This window comes from Cervus canadensis, chromosome 8 (genome assembly GCF_019320065.1).
Source record: "Cervus canadensis isolate Bull #8, Minnesota chromosome 8, ASM1932006v1, whole genome shotgun sequence".
Taxonomy (NCBI): Eukaryota; Metazoa; Chordata; class Mammalia; order Artiodactyla; family Cervidae; genus Cervus; species Cervus canadensis.
This window is the reverse complement of record NC_057393.1, coordinates 39,833,524-39,854,489: the sequence shown is the minus strand read 5'-3', so window position 1 is coordinate 39,854,489 and position 20,966 is coordinate 39,833,524. Positions and strand designations below refer to the sequence as shown.

The 20,966-nt window shown below is 37.0% G+C and overlaps 1 pseudogene; it reads left to right on the top strand.

Moving 5' to 3' along the window:
• Positions 1 to 8,647: 8,647 nt before the first annotated feature.
• On the top strand, positions 8,648 to 19,119 carry LOC122446723 (annotated as a pseudogene).
• Positions 19,120 to 20,966: the final 1,847 nt, after the last annotated feature.

Here is a 20,966-nt window from a genome sequence, read left to right as displayed (position 1 = left end):
ACACTTGGATGGATGATGTCTCTGTGTAATCTAAACTGCATTGTCTCCATAAAATGTTTATATACTCTTTTGAAATAGAAAGTGCTGTTCTTCTGAGAAATAACATTACTCTCCTTAGAACTTGTGAATTTGAAGATGGTTTCTACCTCCTCACAATATGCGATTCATTGAAATGCTTCAAAAATTGCTACAAGACAATGAAACTCCAATGGGGCAGTCAGGAGGAGAACATGTTCAGAGGGAAAATCTGTCTCATCAGAATTATACCAAAGTATAATTTCAGGAGAAATTTCTCATTTCTTCCATCTTTTGGAATAAATTATTTTTCTACTTTCTATGGGAGAAAAAAAGGGAAAATGAAAACTTCCAGCCTCATGTCCCAAGAGAAGCAACAAAAATCTGATCAGTTTGTCAGTTTCAGGTTATCTTAGGTGGCACATTTAGTAACTCCAAAGTAATGTCACACACGTACCTTTTCAGGTGTTCCTTGTTGTTCTGCTTCAGGTTTTATTGCCTTTTCTACCAATCCTACTCTGGCTAAAAAAATCAAAATCTTTTATGTATTAGCTCCAGTTGCCACAGTGAAATATAACAAAAGCCCTCTTAGGAAACTTGCACTTATTCCTTCTTCCATTTTCAAGATACGTGATTCTCTTTAACTGGGTCTAAGATATCAAATTGCTCATTTGTTTCAAAGTGATGGAAAGCAAAAAAAATGGTGGTCTATTTTGTTTACATCCAAGAATAGAAATGAACATGTTTGTATTATTTCTTGAATAGCACTGACCATGTTTGAATCCCCATGATAGTTTATGAGATCCTCTGTTATTTTTTTCTTCACGACTGCTTTGTGTGTTGGCAATGACTGGGAGTGTTTTTGCTCCTTTGTGGATCTTTAGCAAGCATCCACACAGGTCTGTCAAGGCTATAATTCCACCCCAAGACAATGGAAGAGGAAATAAAAACAACACAAATCACATAAGAAGTCTAAACCACCTGGTCCAAGATAAGTGAGAAAAGAAAGGATAGGAAAGAAAAGGAAAGCAAGGGAAAAGGAGAGAGAGGGGAAAATAGCAGTGGTAGGCAGGTGATAGAGGCCAGGATTTACAGACCCCTCATCAAATACCCTTGGCTTTCCAAGCCTTTTCCTAAGAGCTAGACAAATGAATGAGTCTTTTCTGCACCCTAATATTTCAAATCTTTAAAGATGTTTTTATTTTTCAGATTATATTTGATAACAAAATATAACTTTTTATATAAAGCAACAAAATTGCTCTGCTCACACAAATTTTGAACAATTTCTCCCTACTGAAGTGTGTTTCCAAGACATACTGAATTTCATTTGCAAGAATGCCTTGTTTGCCATTACTGGATTTGACTAAGAGAACTTGAACAGGGTTTATATTCATTGAAATTTCTATTCTGAATTTTTAAGCAACATTTTTGATTACTTGTCTCATCATCACTTATAAATGGTACTTTAGAAGACATAGAAGTAGCTTCAGAATTCTATTCATAATGCGCAGATAAGCCCAAAACAAATCACAAGTCATTGTTCCCAGATTTGTCACCTCCAGGTCCCCTCCACTACCCTATTGCACCACAAAGGAAACAACATGTCTAAAAAGTATATAAAAAGCTCTATTCACTTTTGACTACCTGAATAATTAGTCAAATTCTGTGAGAGGACACATAGAGCTAAATAATTTGACAAGCTTCTCTGCAGGGAAAAAAAAAGTGGTCTAGGCATTGAATAAATATTAGTTCAAATATTTTTAATGCTGATGAAGTGACAGTGTTAGTAGCTCAGTTGTGTCCAATTCTATGTGATCCCATGGATTGCCTCCTCTGTCCATGGAATTTCCCAGGCAAGAATACTGGGGTGGGTTGCCATTCCCTTTTGCAAGAGATCTTTCTGACCCAGGGATTGAACCCAGGTCTCCTGCATTGCAGGCAGACTCTTTATCATCTGAGACACCAAGGAAGCTCTTTAATGCTGATAGTCATGCTTATAAACTTTCTAAAACTTATTTCAGTTAAAGACTTTAACGTAGTCCATGAAGCAGATGTTTTTTTCTGGAATTCTTTTGCTTTTTCTATGATCCAACAGATGTTGGCAATTTGATTTCTGGTTCCTCTGCCATTTCTAAACCCAGCTTAAATATCTAGAAGTTCTCAGGTCACGTACTGTTGAAGACTGGCTTGCAGAATCTTGAGCATTATTTTGCTAGTGTGTGAGATGAGTGCAATTGTGCGGTAGTTTGAACATTCTTTAGCATTGCTTTTCTTTGGGATTGGAATGAAAACTGACCTTTTCCAGTCCTGTAGCCACTGCTGAGTTTTCCTAATTTGCTGGCATATTGAGTGCAACACTTTCACAGCATCTTCTTTTAGGATTTGAAATAGCTCAACCAGAATTCTATCCATAGTGGATATGGTGGTCCAGTCTCATTCTTTTGCATGTGACTGTCCGGTTTCTCCAGCACCATTTATTGAAAGTGAAAGTGAACTCACTCAGTCGTGTCTAACTCTTTGTGACCCCATGGACTGTAACCCACCAGGCTCCTCCATCCATGGAATTTTCTACGCAAGAGTACTGGAGTGGGTTGCCATTTAATGAAGAGAGTCTCTTTTTTCCCACTTACATTGTTGGCTCTCTTGTGATGAATTAACTGACCATATATGTGCACATTTGCTTCAGGGTTCTCAATTGTCTTCCATTGATCTATGTGTTTGTTCTTATGTAAATGTCATGCTGTTTTGGCTACTATAGCTTTGAAATATAGTTTGAAATCAGAAACTGAGATGCTTTGTTGTTCTTTCTCAAGATTGCTTTGGCTCTTTGTGGTCTTTTATGTTTTCATACAAATTTTAGGATTGTGTTCTCTATTTCTATAAACAAATAGCTATTGGAATTTTAAGTATTACCTAAGTATTACTTTAGGTAAAATGAAAAGTTTATATTAATTCTTTTTGCCATGAGTGCAGAATATCTCAACATTTATTTGTATCTTCTTCAATATTTTTCATTAATGTCTTACAGTTTTCAGTGTACAAGTATTTCATCTCATTATTGTTGTTCAGTTGCTAAGTTGTCTCCAACTCTTTGTGACCCCATGAACTATGGCCCACCAGGCTCCTCTGTGCATGTAATTTTCCAGGCAAGAATACAGGAGTGGGTTGCCATTTCCTTCTCCTTGTTTACATTTATTTTAGGTATTTTCTCCTTTTTAATGCAATTGTAAGAGGGATTGCTTTTTTTCATCTATATTTCTCATAGTTCATTTTTAGTGAATAGAAATGCAATAGACTTCTGTATATTGATTTTGTATCCTGAAACTATACAGAATTTGTTTATTTTAATTTTCCTTGATGGAGCCCTTAGGATTTTCCATATTTAATATGTCATCTGCAAATAGTGAAAATTTTACTTCTTCCTTTATGATTTGGATGCCTTTTTCTTTTTTCATTCCACAGAATGACTTGAGACTCATCCATGTTTGCCCACTTTTATTACTGAGTAGAATTCTATTGAATGGATAGAGAAATAGTTTGTTTACCACACTGTCTTGGTGAGAGTACCTTTATGATAACATAAGTCAAATCAGGAAGAAATATTCCAACATTGTTTTTTTTCTTCTATTTTCTTTTAATATTCTAGATTCTTTGCTTTTTATATTAATTTTATTGTCAGCTTGTTAACTTTTACCAAAAAATTTGATAAAATTTTTTACTGGAATCCATTGAATATATAGAAAAAATTGAGATAGTTGACATCTTAATAATGCTAAGATAATATCAGCATCAAGGAAATATAAAATGTTCCTCTTTTCTTGTTCCTCTGTTCAACAACTAAAAATCAATATCAATAATAAACAAGAAAATCTCTTTGGGAGTTGTAGAATCCAACACCTCATTACAAGAGACCCAAGAAAAGTCTAACCCACCTCTAAATGGGCTGTGGAACCAGCAGAAGACTTTGAAGCTGTTGCTGTTGTTCAGTCACTAACACAACTATTCACAGCTGCGATTGAGAAAACCTGCAGGATGCTGATGTGGATCAGCACCTGTTGATGAGAAAAACTTTATAGAAGCCCTGCCATCTGGAAGGGATTCTAGCATGTCGCTGGAGAAAAAAATTACACGTTTTAAAGCCCTGGGGAAGATCCTGGTGTACCAGTGCTGTGCCAGTACTGTACTGTTCACATACAATTTTCTTAAGATGGTAGTGAAGTGAAAGTTGCTCAGTCGTGTCCAACTCTTTGCCACCCCATGGACTATACTGTCCATGGAATTCTCCAGGCCAAAATACTGGAGTGGGTAGCCTTTCCCTTCTCCATGGGATCTTCCAAACCCAGGGATTGAACCCAGTCTCCTGCATTGCAGGTGGATTCATTACCAGCTGAGCACAAGGGAAGCCCTTAAGATGGTAGAACTCATATTAAATGTTCAAAACACAATAAAATAACATTTCAATACATAAATAAAATTTCATTCTGTTTACATGTGCAATATTTGGCATTAGTTATTTCTTAATTTAGGCAAAAACAACCATAAAAAAGCTTGTGATAAAAATTGTTTTGCTCTCAAATTTTGAAAATTATTCCAGTGGGACATACTAACTTGTTTTAATAAATGTGATTCTTTATGAGTTAAAGTGTTCCTACCCAAGTGTGGGAGAAGACTTGATAATTGCTAGGATTAAGAAAACCCAAAGAACAAGGAAGCAGGAGGCAGAATTTCAGCAGGTGATAAATCAAAAAGAATGAATCTCTAAATATGTTTTGGAATTATATCCTTTTGCGGGTTTACTGCTTATGTAATTTTTGACTTGCTGTTTGGCAAATATTGGAGTTCACTGGAAATGCAGTGACTGCACATTTCTGGGAAAGGTCACCCCAAACATACACATATAAACCTATCTATATCTACATATAGAGAGATATATAGTGAGAGAGAGAAGGGCAAAGAGAGTTAGGTTTTTCATTTACCTTCAAGAAATGAGAAGACATTCAGTTTGGTGACAGTGAGTATGACTCTCTGGTGTTATAAAGCTTATTTAATATACTTCAAAAGTAATGCTGGGAAAGATTGAGGCAAGGAGAAGAAGGGGACAACAGAGGATGAGATGATTAGATGGCATCATCGACTCAAGGGACATGGGTTTGGGTAGACTCCAGCAGTCAGTGATGGACAGGGAGGCCTGGCGTGCTGCAGTTCATGGGGTCGCAAAGAGTCAGACATGACTGACAGAATGAACTGAGCTGAACTGAATGTATCTATATGTGAAATTTATTTCTAGCTTAAATAAAATAAAATTTTCCATTGAAGTTTTAAGCCTTGATTATATGTATTTAATTTTTTTCTAGGAGATTTCTTCTTTTTCTCCTTCTTTGGGGCTTGATTTCATGATTTGAAAAAAAGACAGAATGAGCAATGCTCTGGATGTGTAACAGGAACACACCATATGTCCACTGGGATATATCTCCTCACTATAAAGTTTCTAACCCGAAAAAAAACCTGACTGATTTTCAGATCAACCATGGGTAGAATGGTACTCTATTCACAATCTCTATGAGAAGTGGTAGGAGTTTGGAAAAATATTCAGTTTTTATTAACAATGTTTGTGGGGTCTTCTGGAAAAATTCATTTATTTTAGCAATTCAAATGATATTCAAGGAATGTCTATAGTGTTTATAGCTATCAAAAACGACTAGCTTAGGTTCCTCACAGTCATCAGTCTTGGTATCCTATGGATGTCATTCTCTTTGGTTCTCTCTTTCTCATCTCTAATTGTTTCCTTCCCTCTGCCTTCTCTCTTAGGCTACCTCTATCATTAAAACCTGAAAGCTTTGAATTAAACTCTATACCGCCTTGGTCAAGAGAACATACACAAATTCATTTCTTTAGGAAAAAAGAACCCTAATAAACCCTGAAGAGAATCATATAGTGAATGAGATAGAATATTTATTTTAATTTTTGATAAAAGATAAAGGGACATAGGTAGCTCTTAAGAATAGTAGGGTCATTCATTTTTTATTTTATTTTAGCTGTTAGTACTTATATGATTTCTAATAAGTGAAAGCCACTCAGTTGTGTCTGATTCTTTGCGACCCCATGGACTATAGTCCATGGAACTCTTCAGGCCAGAATACTGGAATGGGTAGCCTTTCCCTTCTCCAGGGGATCTTCCCAACCCAGGGTTTGAACCCAGGTCTCCCACATTGCAGGCAGATTCTTTACCAGCTGAGCCACAAGGGAATCCCACTTATTAGAAACCACTTATGGAGCTAACAAAGAGTTAGGTTTGAAAAGTACTGCTAATAGTATGATTAATTTTCATTTATTGAGCAGCAAATGCTTATGGAGCCAAGGTTTGAGCAGGATGCTCTATAGCTACCTTGTTACCCGGCCATCCTTTAGTTTGACTAAGTCTAAAGCCTTAGTTTACCTGTGGGATTTTACAAGCAAGCAAGCAAGCCCTGAGTCGACCTGAAGTGAAAGGGACTGAGAAATGCGTGGACAGTACAGGGAAGAGAGCAAGTAGAAAGAGCTGGTACTACTGAACTATCACTAGGTTGCCAAGTTCCTTGAAGGCTGAGAACATGCCATTCCTTCATGTATTCCTTGGGCTGCTTTTTTTTTGTTTTGTTTTTTGTCAAATGATCATGTCAAGTTTAGAGCAGAAGACGGCAGCTGTGGAAACCTACAGCCATATTTGGATATGATGTATTTGAACAGAGCGTAGGGGAAAATATTGTCTGAAACTAAAAAAATTACATGGTTGCAAATGGAACACAATGGAGCATTTGCAAGGTAGGGGTGGGAGCAGGGTTATGCTAGTGCAGGCATCCCTTGGGAAAAGTATTCATTAGGAAAGGGGAGGAGTTGATGGCCATCTTTGCAATAGGAACGGAGAGGAATCAGGACACCTGAAGTTAAAAATAGAGCAGTGGTTATTGATTGTCATATTTATCATATGAGGTACAGCAGGTGAACAGAAGAGCTATTAAGTGGGTCATCTTTGAATCCAGATGTTTTATTTTATTTTATTTTCATTTATTTTTATTATTTGGAGGCTAATTGCTTTACAATATTGTAGTGGTTTTTGCCATACATTGACATGAATCAGCCATGGATTTACATGTGTTCCCCATCCTGATCCCCCCTCCAACCTCCCTCCCCATCCCATCCCTCTGGGTCTTCCAGTGCACCAGCCCTGAGCACTTGTCTCATGCATCCAACCTGGGCTGGTGATCTGTTTCACCCTTGATAGTATACTTGTTTCAATGCTATTCTCTCAGAACATCCCACCCTCGCCTTCTCCCACAGAGTCCCAAAGTCTGTTCTGTACATCTGTGTCTCTTTTTCTGTTTTGCGTTTAGGGTTATCATTACCATCTTTTTAAATTCCATATATATGCATTAGTATACTGTACTGGTGTTTATCTTTCTGGCTTACTTCACTCTGTATAATGGGCTCCAGTTTCATCCATCTCATTAGAACTGATTCAAATGAATTCTTTTTAATGGCTGAGTAATATTCCATTGTGTATATGTACCATAGCTTCCTTACCCATTCATCTGCTGATGGGCATCTAGGTTGCTTCCATGTCCTGGCAATTATAAACAGTGCTGCGATGAACATTGGGGTGCACGTGTCTCTTCCAGGAGAACAGTGTGGAGATTCCTTAAAAAACTGGAAATAGAACTGCCATATGACCCAGCAATCCCACTCCTGGGCATACACAGTGAGGAATCCAGATACTTTAAAACGATAATATAAGAATTTATCTGTATTGTCAATGTTTGAGTAACATTTGGTCTGCCATTTTGAGGGGATTAAAGCAAGTTTTCACATACAAAACAGACAGACTTCCTTGTTTTATTCACAGTTTCAAGAACGACAACCATTCTGAGCGTTCGCTTTCTCTCCCTTTTCTGACAGATGGTGTATCATTTTCTTAGGGCTGCTGGAGGAAAGGACCACAACTGGATTGCTTAAAATAACAGAAAATTATTATCTTGCATTTGTGGAATCTGTAAATCTAAAGTCAAGGTGTTTGAAGGGCTATGCTCCCTCCAGAACATATAAAGAAATCTTTCAATGTCTCTTCCTAGATTTTGGTAGTTTGCCAGTAATCTCTTTTGCCCCTTGGCTTCCATTCTCTCTGCCTTCACATGGCCATCTTCTTAGAAGAAGACCATTCATACAGGATTAGGGGTTCACCCTACTTTTGGATGGCCTCATCTTAACTTAAATTTCATCTGTAATAGCTCTACTTCCAAATGCAGTGACATTCAGAGGTATTGGGGACTTCAATTTATCTATTTTTGGGGTGTCAGTGGGAGACCAACCCAAACCATAACAGATGATAAATAACAAATATTTATAAGGGTAGATTGATAAAATGTCCTTCGGAAAAATAGAATCATGTACAAAACCGAATAAATTACTAGAGTAGCAGAAGTACTGTAAAAATCTTCTAATTGACAAAGTGATGAGAAATAGGAGAATGATATAACAGATTAGGTAATAATTGAAAAATATGTGAAGAAAAGAGCAAGGCAGCTCAATATCATGACTTCATGTTATATTCTAATATTTACCACATGATGCAATAAGTTTTTCCCCTAATAGGTTGAAAATGTGGTGGCTACTTGTAACAATGTGTTTCATCCACATGTCTGGAAACAGCATTTTGCTTCTTTGGGAAAATTGCTAAGAACCCTGAAGCCAGTATGAATGTTGTAAGTTATTCATATCACTAATATTTTAAAAACAACACTTCCAAAGATACTGATGCTATCGCTCTCATTAATTCTTTTAAAATACCTTTTATTATAAAGCTTGAACTATTTCTTTACATAATATATGTTAACAATCAATAAGAAGTTTTATGATAGGAATCATAAAAGTGGCCCAGTAAACTCAAGAAACTAATTTTTTCCCCCTCCATTCAGGGTCAGATGATTTCCTACTGGGGCTACCCAAGTGAGATGCATAAAGTTATAATTGCAGATGGTTATATCCTTCAGGTCTATCAGATTCCTCATGGAAAGAATGATGCTAATCGTTTAGGTAGGACTGGTTGTTGTTCAGTCACTAAGTTGCACTCTACTCTTTTGCAATCCCATGGACTGTAGCCTGCCCGGGTCCTCTGTCCAAGGAGTATCCTGGCAAGAATATTGAAGTGGGTTGCCACTTCCTTCCCCAGGGGATCTTCCCCACCCAGGAACTGAACCCACACCTCCTGTGTTGGCAGGAAGCTTCTTTACCACTGACTCACCAGGGAAGCTTTAGGGGGACTGGAATGAGGGAAAAAGATGAGTGTCTCGAATCTTGAATCAAATACGTTCCAGTCAAATGTATTCTAATTATAGAACATGAGATTAAGCTATTCACAGGAAAAAAAAAAATTCTCGAACCACCTTGGATTTCTGAGATTAAGCTAAGGGTATGAGTGACACCAGATTTACATTGGCTTCAATGATGTCCACACTGGCCCATGATTTTAGTTTGTTGTGCTGGGTGGGAACTCAGAGTCCCTGAATAGCAGACCCACTTAATTAACTTAACATTATGCTGAATTTCCTTATGACATAATTTTTTCAATAGCTTTTTGAGTTTAATTGGCATACAACCCACTGCACACAATTTAAAGTATAGAGTTGCACACATTTTGTCATCTGAGAAAATATCATGACAATTAAAATAATTTCAGAAATATTCACCTCACCAAGCAAGCTTATTTAATTCTGGTCTTCCTAAATTCATGTTTATCTGAGAATAAGGAGTGAATTTATAAAGGTTTGAATAATTTTCTTCTTTAGGTCAGAGACCTGTTGTGTTTTTGCAACATGGTTTTCTTGGATCCGCCACAAACTGGATTTCCAACCTGCCCAACAACAGCCTGGGCTTCCTGCTGGCAGATGCTGGTTATGATGTGTGGCTGGGGAACAGCAGAGGAAACACCTGGGCCCAGGAACATTTATACTATTCACCAGATTCCCCTGCATTCTGGGCTTTCAGGTAAAGAAAGAGAGTATTAAAAATAAATATTCAGTTAAAGATCATCAGTATTCACTGTTCCAATCCAGTCGTATCTTAACAAATCACACTTCAAGTGGGAGAAGGAAGTCCTTTGATTCTAATCTATCTTTAGATTTTTCATACACCTCATTCCAAGGGTAGTTTTCCCCCTAACTGTGATCCCAGTGCCCACTATTACAAGATTCCCTGAATCTGCTTTTCCACAAGGATTGAGCAAAATGAATAAGCAAGGAAATTTGTTGCCCTCAGCATATTCTAAAGGAACATCCATATGGATTTAAACCCAGCTAGGGTTCATGGACAACATCTCTCATCAGCAATAATGAAGTGGAAGGGGAGAAAATGAAACTGAGACACCACTGAGAGATTATTAAAGATTTTCTCTTACTGGCCTTCTTGTGCCTTATTTCTGGGAATTACTAGTGGAAGTGGGGAACAGAAGAGAAGTTGGTTGATAGAGCTGAGGCACAAAAGTGCTCTAAAAATTCTAGGAACCAAAAAGAAGCTCGTCTGTTCCAAGTGTAGTGAAGAAGAGGAAGACCGAGAGGAGAGGAGACTAGAGATGCTGACAAGCCCGGATTAGGGTGGGCTGTGTAGGTCACGGTGAGGGCCTCGGAGCTCATTCTGAGTGTAATGAGAAGCTTCTGGAAGGTTTTAACAGGGGTGGGCATAGCCTGTTCTCACTTTCAAAAAATTATTCTGGATAACTTTTAAAGAATAAAATAGAGAAATTATTCATATTACATGGTAGTAGAACACTAAATACAAGTCATTATTAAATCTGACAGTCAGGTTCAGGGATGGAAGCAGTCCCCAACTACAAATACTATGGTGTTTCAAATTGGATCAAATTGCAGATATCATACTATGCTTTAGAAATAATGTCAGCCCTTTACATGAAGTCACCCCCAAAGAGCCCCTGACACTCAAATAGTCTGTAAGCAGCAATATTTAGAGCATCCAGTTTTCTATTTTTCAAAGGAAGCTTTAGCTTAAATAGGTTTGACTTATGGAAATTATAACAAAGATGTGTATTTAGTTTATTTTGTCTTTTTCTTAATGCTTTGGTGAAATGGCTGAATATGACCTTCCATCCACAATTTATTTCATCTTAAAGAGAACAGGACAGGAGAAGCTACACTATGTTGGCCATTCCCAAGGCACCACCATTGGTAGGTAAAAGCAATTAGCGAGTAGTGTAGTTCATATAGATCCTTTTCCAGTGGTCATGCAGGCATGTTGGTCTTTATGCTTGCTAACTGCTTTCCATTCATTATATAATGCAATGTCTGCAACAGTCCACTGATATAAAGCCATTATTATTCCTACTGCATGCATAGGGAAGCTAAATAGTGGGTGAAGAAATAGTTGTGTAAGATAACATAGTTATTACAGGTAGGGTAGCTCAGATCCCAGGTCAAGCAATCTGACATGCAAACCAATGCTCTGAAACTTTGTACCACATGGTCTCTGGATTCAGTTTATTTCATTCAGTCAACCCTATTGATAGATCTCATATACATATCCTAAGGATACAACAAAAAAGTAAGTAGTTTAAAATCTGTCTTTCTACTACTAATACTCTAGCAGGAAGAGGTGGAGAAAATGATAAGTAAAATACATACGATGCTAGATAATGGTAGCATTTTTCTATGAAGAGAAAAACAAATCAGAGAGTCAGATTGGGGAGCATCAGAGGGGTGCTTATGACTGACTCCTATGCTTTTATACAGAACATGCTGGACATAGCTTAATCTTTTCTCAATGATACACGGTTATAAAATTATTGCATTTAGCTGAAATGCAGAAATTTCCTTAAGATTTATTGAGGTAAATAGAACCATACGTCCTGATAGAAAATAAGTCCAAGCTACTGCTCTTTTGAGTATTTAAATTTTGAACATTTCCGTTCTTCTTACTCACCAGTGGACAGTTTGTCATTGTGTCACCACACTCATAAATTTCAGGAAGTTGTTTCTTCTGCCTTCTAATTTACGTCAATCTGCTGTGTACATGAAGTTTAGTTAAGTATCCTTGATAGAACTGCATCTAAAATGGGATTAGGCTTCTTTTGAGACGTTGCCTGTCCTGACCCTCGATGGACCCACTGCCACCCACTGTCAGCAGTGTTACTGCTAACACTCTAGCGGGAGGAGACCGACTCTCCTTGCGAATGATTCCTGCCTACTCTGGGTGACCCGCTGGCTCTTATCTTCAGCGTTAGGAAGCCAGACAAAGAACTCCTTGACAAACACAGTGCTGTTGGATAGAATGTTCTTTCAGTGAGATAGGCTGGATATTACTGAGTTGCATAAACCTGAAAAGTGGTTTTTTTTTTTCGCTTTATTTAAGTTTTGCACATCTGAAAAGTTTTGTTTCAAGCTGTTCTTAAGTCTAGTCAACATGCCATTATTAACAGTAAGGAGAGATTGTCCTATGAAATTCAACTGTAAAGAATTTAAGTTAATAATTCTTTGATTAGAACCCAGTCTATTTATATGCTACTGTTCATGAAAACAATTAAAAGCAGATGGGGCTGAGAATATTGTATACAAATATTGGAATTATCTCAGCTACTCATTTTTTAAGCATTACTATGTGACTAGTTCCTGGTAAATATTTTACATGATTCAACTTGATTATTTCCTAAACAGCCTAAGGAAGTATTCATCATTATACCTATTTTTAGATGAGGAAACTAAAACTTTTAGAGTTTAGGTCTCTTTTCCAAGGTCACAAAGCTAATAAACCACAGAACTAAGTTTCAAACTCTGTTTCAATACATTTCAAATTTGTGCTTTAACCTTTCCACTTATATACCTTATTCATGTTAAATGTTAATTATCTCATTTTTATAAGATGAGATAATTTTAAGTTGAACCAAACCTGCTGTAATATAAATTATAATACTTTTATTACCACGGGATTATTCTAAAGTTGGCCTGGTTTCAAAAGTCAGATAAAAGAGTTAAACGTAACTTTGGAAAAGTTCTAACCTCATGTCCAGGGTATCCCAGGTGGCTCAGTCGTAAAAAATCTTCCGGCCAAATGGGAGAAGTGAGTCAGATCCCTGGGTTGGGAAAATCCCATGGAGAAGGAAATGGCAGCCCACTCCAGTATTCTTGCTAGGAACTCCCATGGACAGAAGACCTGGTGGGCCCAGAGTCACAAGAGTCACAAGAGTCAGACACGACTTAGCAACTAAACAACAACAGCAAACCTCATGTCCCCAGTGAGAATCTATGAAAAGAAAATATACTAAAATCTGACCATTTTGTTGATTTCAGGTTGTCCCAGATGGCACCCTTAGTAAGTCCAAAGTAATGATGTCATACTTGTAAAACACATTCACGCACATACACACACACACACATCCCTACCTTTACACATATTCCTTGTTCTGTTTCAGGTTTTATCGCCTTTTCTACCAATCCCACACTGGCTGAAAAAATCAAAGTCTTCTATGCATTAGCCCCAGTTGCCACAGTGAAGTACACCCAAAGCCTGTTTAACAAACTTGCACTTATTCCTCACTTCCTCTTCAAGGTATGTGATTCCCTTTAACTGAATCTAAGATATTGAATTGTTTGTGGATTTCAAAGTGATAGAAAGAGAACAAACAGCTGGTGGACCATCATGTTTGTATCCAAGAATGGAGATGAATGTGTTTATAATATATCTTGAATAGCACTAACCATGTTCGAATCCCCCTTATAGTTTAAGGGATCCCCACTTTTTTTTAATTCTCCATTTCTTTGTGTGCTAGCAACACCTGGGAGCGTTTTTGCTCCTTCATGGGTGTTTCTTTACCAAGTATCCACACAAGTCTTCAAGGCTGTGTTTCCACACTCAGCCTGGGGAAGAGGCGCTAAAAGTATCACAAAAAAAAATAAAATAAGATACCTAAACTACCCGATCCATGAAAAGTGGGAAGAGGAAGAACAGGAAAGAAAGGGAAGGGAAAGGAAAAGGAGAGAAAGAGTAAGACAGCAGCGGTGAAGTAAAGCAAGAACTTGGAGACCCCGCGTCAAATACCCTTGGCTTTCCAAGTTTTATGCCTAAGAGGTCTTTTCTCTTTAAATGGAGATTTCAAAGGGCAGTAGAATAGATTTCAATAAACTGTAGATATTATGTAGGCATATATTTTAGGGATTTAATAATCTTTCCTTTATCTAAAGTTTAATCACCAACTTCCCCCACCCCCTGAAACCAACACACACACACACACACACACACACACACACACACACACTCCTTTAGGAGGACAGTTTGCCTCCAGCTACAAAATTTAACGATGCCATTTTCCTCTATGGTTGTGTGCTATTCGTTTTCTTTTCTTTTCACTCAGGTGTGTGCTGTTCATTTTTTTGTCACTAAATTAACACAGGTGTCTAAAACCTAAGAGATTTTTAACTGCAACATTATTTGCAAAACTTTTACTCAAAATGTAAAATTGTGTGATGATCCTGAATATATTAACTGGCTGCACTGATTCAGAACATGTTTACTTTTTACTTGTACTCAGAATTTCTGACAGGCAGTGTAGAGAGGGGTTTAAAAAAAAAAAAGTTTTAGACCTTAAGTCAGAACCTTGAGGCTTGGATCTGGATTCTAGCTGCAATCCAGTTCTCACTAGACCAAGACTCTGACTATTTATTAGCCTTATGTTCTCCTGTATAAAATGGGGATGACAGAGTATGAACTACCAGTAAGTAGTTAAATAAGTCACATGGATATAATGCTCAGAGAGAAAGCAATCAATACGTTATAGTAGCTTTGTATGTGTATAATTTTGAAACTTTGGGTGTAATTTTGAAAATATGGAGTCACTAAGTCATATAACCTAAAATAATATTGTAAGTCCACTATACTTCAGTAAAAAATAAATAAAATAAAATGGGGGTAACAAAGTGCCAACTGTCCTCAAGAACAATGAGGGTGAGTCCTTTCAATTATTAAGCTACCAAACCTCTTTGTCTTTTTAAATGTTTTGATGAAAATATGGCTTGAAGTCATCCTTTTCCCTGCTGATTTTTTGTCATTTATTGCTGAAATCACACATCTTGGAACTTAGTTTTGACATTCTACAATGTTGTTTTATGATTTAATCCCATAGCTCCTATTACCCCAACTAGACTATACCTCTTTACGCATTACACTTTTCATCAGCCAGTACAGTTCTCAATGCAGCAATGAATACCCAGTATTCATATCTGCCCTGTCCATTCCACATCTTTATCATGGGGATTCAATGAAAGAAAGTATTTAAACTTCCTAAGACAACATATAGAAATATTGAAATAGACATTATAATATCTATTTCTGTCAGTAAACTAAACAAATTAAGAAGTCTTTTCTGCAGCTTGTTATTTGCAAATCTATAATGATTCTTTTATTTTTCAGATTATATTTGGTAGCAAAATGTTCTACTCACAAAATTTTTTGGAACAAGTGTAAGAATGCCTTCTTTGCCATTACTGGAGTTGACATTAAAAACCTTAACATGGTTTGTATGCCCTGAAATTTCTATTCTGATTATTTTGAGCAACTCTCTTGATTCCTTGTCTTATCATCACTTAAGAATGGTACTTTATTAGAAACAGGAGTCACTTCAAAATTCTGTCCAATATGCAGATAAGCCCAAGAGAAATCACAAGTCACGGCTCCTAGTTTTGTAGCCTCCAGGTTCTTTCCATCACCTCATTGTGCTCTGAGGTAAACAGCTTGTAGAAGGAACAAAAACAGAAAACTTGCTACTGACTTCTGATCACCTGAAAATTGGTGTGACCATTTAAATTCTGTGAGGTGAGGTATTGAACCATGTTGTCAGGTTCCTCTCTAGGAAAAATAAGTCTAGATATTGGATAAATATTATTTAAAATATTTTGATGCTGACAGTCAACCCCTATACACTTTCCAAAACTTCTTTCAGAGCAACTCCTTAAGTAAGATCTTGTACATACTCTTTACCTTCTATTTCATTTGCTTTGCACCAAGTGGGTGTTTAAAAACACATACAACATAATGCAGTATTGAAAAGAAGTTAAAAATATGGATTCAGGTTAAAAGCATAATTCAGACCCTACTTTTGCAACACACTTGAACTCCTTCATTTTGATTCCTTATCCATGGAATGAGTCATTGTGAAGATCAAATGAGCTAACACATGTAAAGTAGGACTGTGCTCAGTCATGTCGGATTCTTTGCAGTCCAATGGACTGTAGCCCACCAGGTTCCTCTGTCCATAGAATCTCCCAGGCAAGAATACTGGAGTGGGTTGCCACTTTGTATCCCAGATGATCTTCCTGACCCAGGGATTGAACCTGTGTCTTGTGTCTCCTGCACTGACAAGCAGATTCTTTACCATTAGTGCCACCTGGAAAGCCCCAGCATATGTAGATCATAGAACAGAACAATCTAGCTCACATCACATCACATTTTTCATGTTTTGTATTATCCATTGACAACTATTCTCACTCAAAATTGTTTAGTTCAGTTATACATCCTTGAAATTAGTCCATATAATCAGAGTTTGCAAGCCATAAAGTGATGTACGACTATTTTGCTCATATCCTGCCAGTAATGCTGCTGGTAAAACTTGATATGGATCAGATAAATTTAAGTCTTAGGTGTTTTCAAGACACTGAACGTATATCTAAGTGAGTGTATGTGCACTTATATGCTTGCTTTCTAGAGTCGCTTAGATGTGTATATAGCACATAATCCAGCAGGAACTTCCGTTCAAAACACCCTCCACTGGAGACAGGTATCATTTCAAGCTGTTAAAACTTTCTTGTGGGCCTAAACCATCACCAGTTTACCTAAAGCAAAGTCTGTCAAAGATTCCTAGCAGGGAATTTTTCTGGCATGGGACTGCCAGGTGAAATGATCAATCCATGTGAATGAAAATCCTATAAATAGGTGCTTTGGGTAGGAAGAAATAAATGAGTTTCATGACTTGAGTGGCAAGAAAAATTATTTCAAGCAGAGCTGCATTTAAGCTTGAATCAATTGTTCTGGAGGATTCATAGTCTTTATTCTTGGAATGAGAAAAAACTAAATTGAATTTAAATCAAAAATAAATTACTTGGAAATGTTGATATGTTATTACTCACATAGCCAAGTGATTTTTTAAAATTTCCTTGTCTTTTTAATATCTCTCCATTAGGCTGTTAAGTCTGGGAGGTTCCAAGCTTTTGACTGGGGAGCCCCATTTCAGAACCTAATGCATTATCATCAGGTAAGCAGCTTAAGTAGCAGTTATTCACATTTTGAAAAACAAAGATATAAAAGGTTAAAGATGAAATTGCGATAACTTTATATGTATTTTCCAAAGTCAGGTTGCTGTCCAGACCTCACAAGTCTGTCTAATGCCACGAGGGGTAAGTTCTGGAAGTTTTCTTATTGCAGTCATGCGTTACCTTGAGGGCAGCTTGAATGAGCACAGACACTGGAGCATGAAGGCCCAGGGGAAGAATCGGGAACCATCAGCACCTCAGGTGCTGCCTTTGTCCTGGGCGCTTAACACTAGTAACCAGACTCCATCCTGGGCGGGGAAGGGGGTGAAACACCCACTCCCAACTCCATGCTCCCTGCAACCAAGCCAAACACAACTCAGGATGGTTTCAGCTAACTGGGGAAGTGATGATAATTTAAGATCCAGAAGCTGGTTCTGGAAAACACTTCTAACAGTGGCATATGAGTGAAGAAAAGTGGGTTTATTTTCATGGATATTCTCCACACTTTTCCCTTCTATCTAACATATAAAGAAGCACAATGAAGTGTTAAAATACTATGAAAAAATTACATATAATAAAACATTTCTTTGTGAATTGGCTATTACATAAGGGTGAAAAAATTTTAATGTATTGAATCAGAATTCTTGAGAATATCATCTTTAAAAACTAACAAAATTTTCTGTGAACAGTGGGAAAATTATTAGTTATTTTTTGTCCCATTGGTCTGCTTTATGAATCTCTTTAAAATCTGTGTGAATGGTGATTTTGTAGAAATAGGAATTGGAGCTACTGATAGATTTTCTAAGAATATGAACTTATATTTAGTAAAAATCAAGCAAGTATTTAAAATACTACTCATTTAACCAACTGACTACCTTTCCAATGACTATACTGGGAAGTCAGACAAAATAAAAATAAATGACTCAGTCCATTTTGAGAAGCTTATAGCTTTAGAGTGTTTAAATTGCCAAGATTTAATTATGAAATTGGGTCATGACTCTTGTAACAACAAGGATGGACTTTGACAGTATTATGCTAAATGAAATAAGTTATTCATACACAAATAAATATTATTTGATCTCACTTAAATGTAGAATCTAAAACATAAAAAAAAATCAGAATTAATAGATATAGAAAACAGATTGGTGGTTGCTAGAGGCATGGGTAAAATGGATTAAGGTGATCAAAAGGTATGAACTTCCAGTTATAAAATAAGTAAGACCTGGAGACGCATTTACACCGTGGAGACTATAGTTACTAATACTGTACTGTACATTTGAAACTTGCCAAGACAGTAAATCTTAAAAGTTCTTTCTCTCTCTGTCTCTCTCTGTCTCTCTCTCTATATATATATGTATGTATATATATGTAAAACTACACATGGTGGTAGATGTCAACTAGATTTTTTGTTGTCATCATTTCACAATGTATACATGTGTGGAATCATTGTTATGCACCTACAACAAATATAATGTTATATATAAATTATATCTCAATTTTTTAAGTGATATCTGATTTACCCACTGAATAAGTATTGAGTTTAAAGTGCATTTACTTATGAAAATTCTGATTTTTTTCCTCTTGTGTTTTAGCCCACACCTCCAATCTACCATCTAACAGCCATGAATGTCCCAATTGCAGTATGGAATGGTGGCAAGGACCTGTTGGCTGACCTCAGGATGTTTATCTTTTGCTTTCAAAACTCTCTAATCTCATTTATCACAAGGAAATTCCAAATTACAATCACTTGGACTTCATCTGGGCAACGGATGCACCTCAAGAAGTTTACAGTGAAGTTGTTTCTTTGATGGCAGAAGACAAAAAGTAGCTCTGGATTTAGAGAATAATTCATTTACTTTTCCAAAATAGTTTCTTCTCTCCCACATGATTTCTGTACTGTTTTAAATGCAAGGCTTCTTTCTGTAATGTTGACTTTCAAAATATATTAGCATCAACAAACTTTTCATTGGTCATTTTTAATTGAAAAAAAAAGCTTAAAATTATTTTTTCACTTGGAAATGTATCTAGAAACTCTTGAGAGACTGTGATCTCAGGGAGGTGAAACTTCTCTTCCAATCCTCCCACCTCAGGTTTCTTCTAAACTCCAGGTAGACAATGAGCCTTGAATCATGAGTGTTGCCAAGAGACAGTCCTGGGGTTGACTATTGATGCCTCTTTGGCACACTTGGAGATTGAATAGATTGCTTTCTATCATCTTCTGTTGCTAAAGCTTAGTCTCTTCATTTGTGCAGTGGGGCTATCACTTGCTCTTTTTTTTTTAAATCTTTATATTCCTTTATTGGAGCAAGATTCCTGACCGGTATACAGTGATGTATTTGCTACAGAGACCTGTGCAGAAATTACACACTATCCATCTAGACAGGTTTTTGTGACACTTTGCCTACTGATGGAGTAGTTCCACTTATAAAGTTTTTATACATCAAAAAGCTTTGAATTTGACCCGGCTGTCCATTAATTCATCTCTGAAAGAGCTAAGTGGCATTTAATTTTAGCTACTATATTTTACAGCATTAAAAAGCTTATGCATTAGGTAGCTTTTCAAAATGTGACTTATGTACAGTGACATTTAGCAGATAGAGCAGTCCATCATCTCCTTCGGATTCACACAGACAGGTCTCGTTGGAGAGCTATGTGCTAAAAAGCTGGTACTTTGAGATAAAAGTACTCCTCACCTGAGTTTCTTACCACCAACATGGACTTCTTACTCTGAAAGCCTGTCTTCTCGGCCACATCTTGCAGTGCCAGTGAAGACATGGGAACAATTGCGCTGTGTTAACTCGGCAGAGGAGCACCAGATCTGTCTGATGGTGGTGGCAGGCAGTATTAATATATAGGTAAATAAAAGCCCGTATTTTGAAATGATGATTTGAGATACAAATCAAAGGTACAACACATTCAGAACCGAGTTTTCAGCTATCTGGTATTCCCAGTGATGTGAAAAATTTCAGAAACTGATGGCAAATTGTACCCATGATGGGTTCCCAGCTGTGGAGACATTAATACATTGATTCAAATTCCTTTACTCAATCAATATAGCCCTGAGGTCAATTTGACTGTTACACTCCATGAAAAGGCAAAGTAGACTGTAAGTTGAATTGAGGTCAGCTCACTTTCCCTTTCTAGGGAGAAAAGAACACAGGTAGGTTACGAAGCAACTGCAACCCCAGTTCAGGAAGTTGGGAGGTAAAGGGTTTCTTAACCTTAATATTGCTGACATTTTGGGACAAGTTTCTTTTTATTTTCCTGGGCATTCTAGGATATTTAGCACCATCCCTAGGTTCTACTCACCAGATGCCTTGAGTACACACCCTCCCTGAGTTGTGCTTCATATAGACCTCTTACTTTGCACCATCATATTGTTGCTCACATTCCCCTCCAAAATTAACAGGAGCAGGCAACCTTGCCATTGCTCTAACTCCTCACTACACAGTTTCTTTCTTGAATTGAAATCTTATTCTCAAATCAATAAGGAGAGAGTGGCACTCTAATAGAATATCTATGAGAAGACAGAAGGAATTTGAAAACATGTTCAATATGCATTAACAATGTATGTGGAATCTTCTGAAAAATTCACATATTTTTATAATAGCAATAACATTTAAGGACTTTTATGGTGTTTATACATATCAAAAGGGGCCAATTTGGAGAACTAAC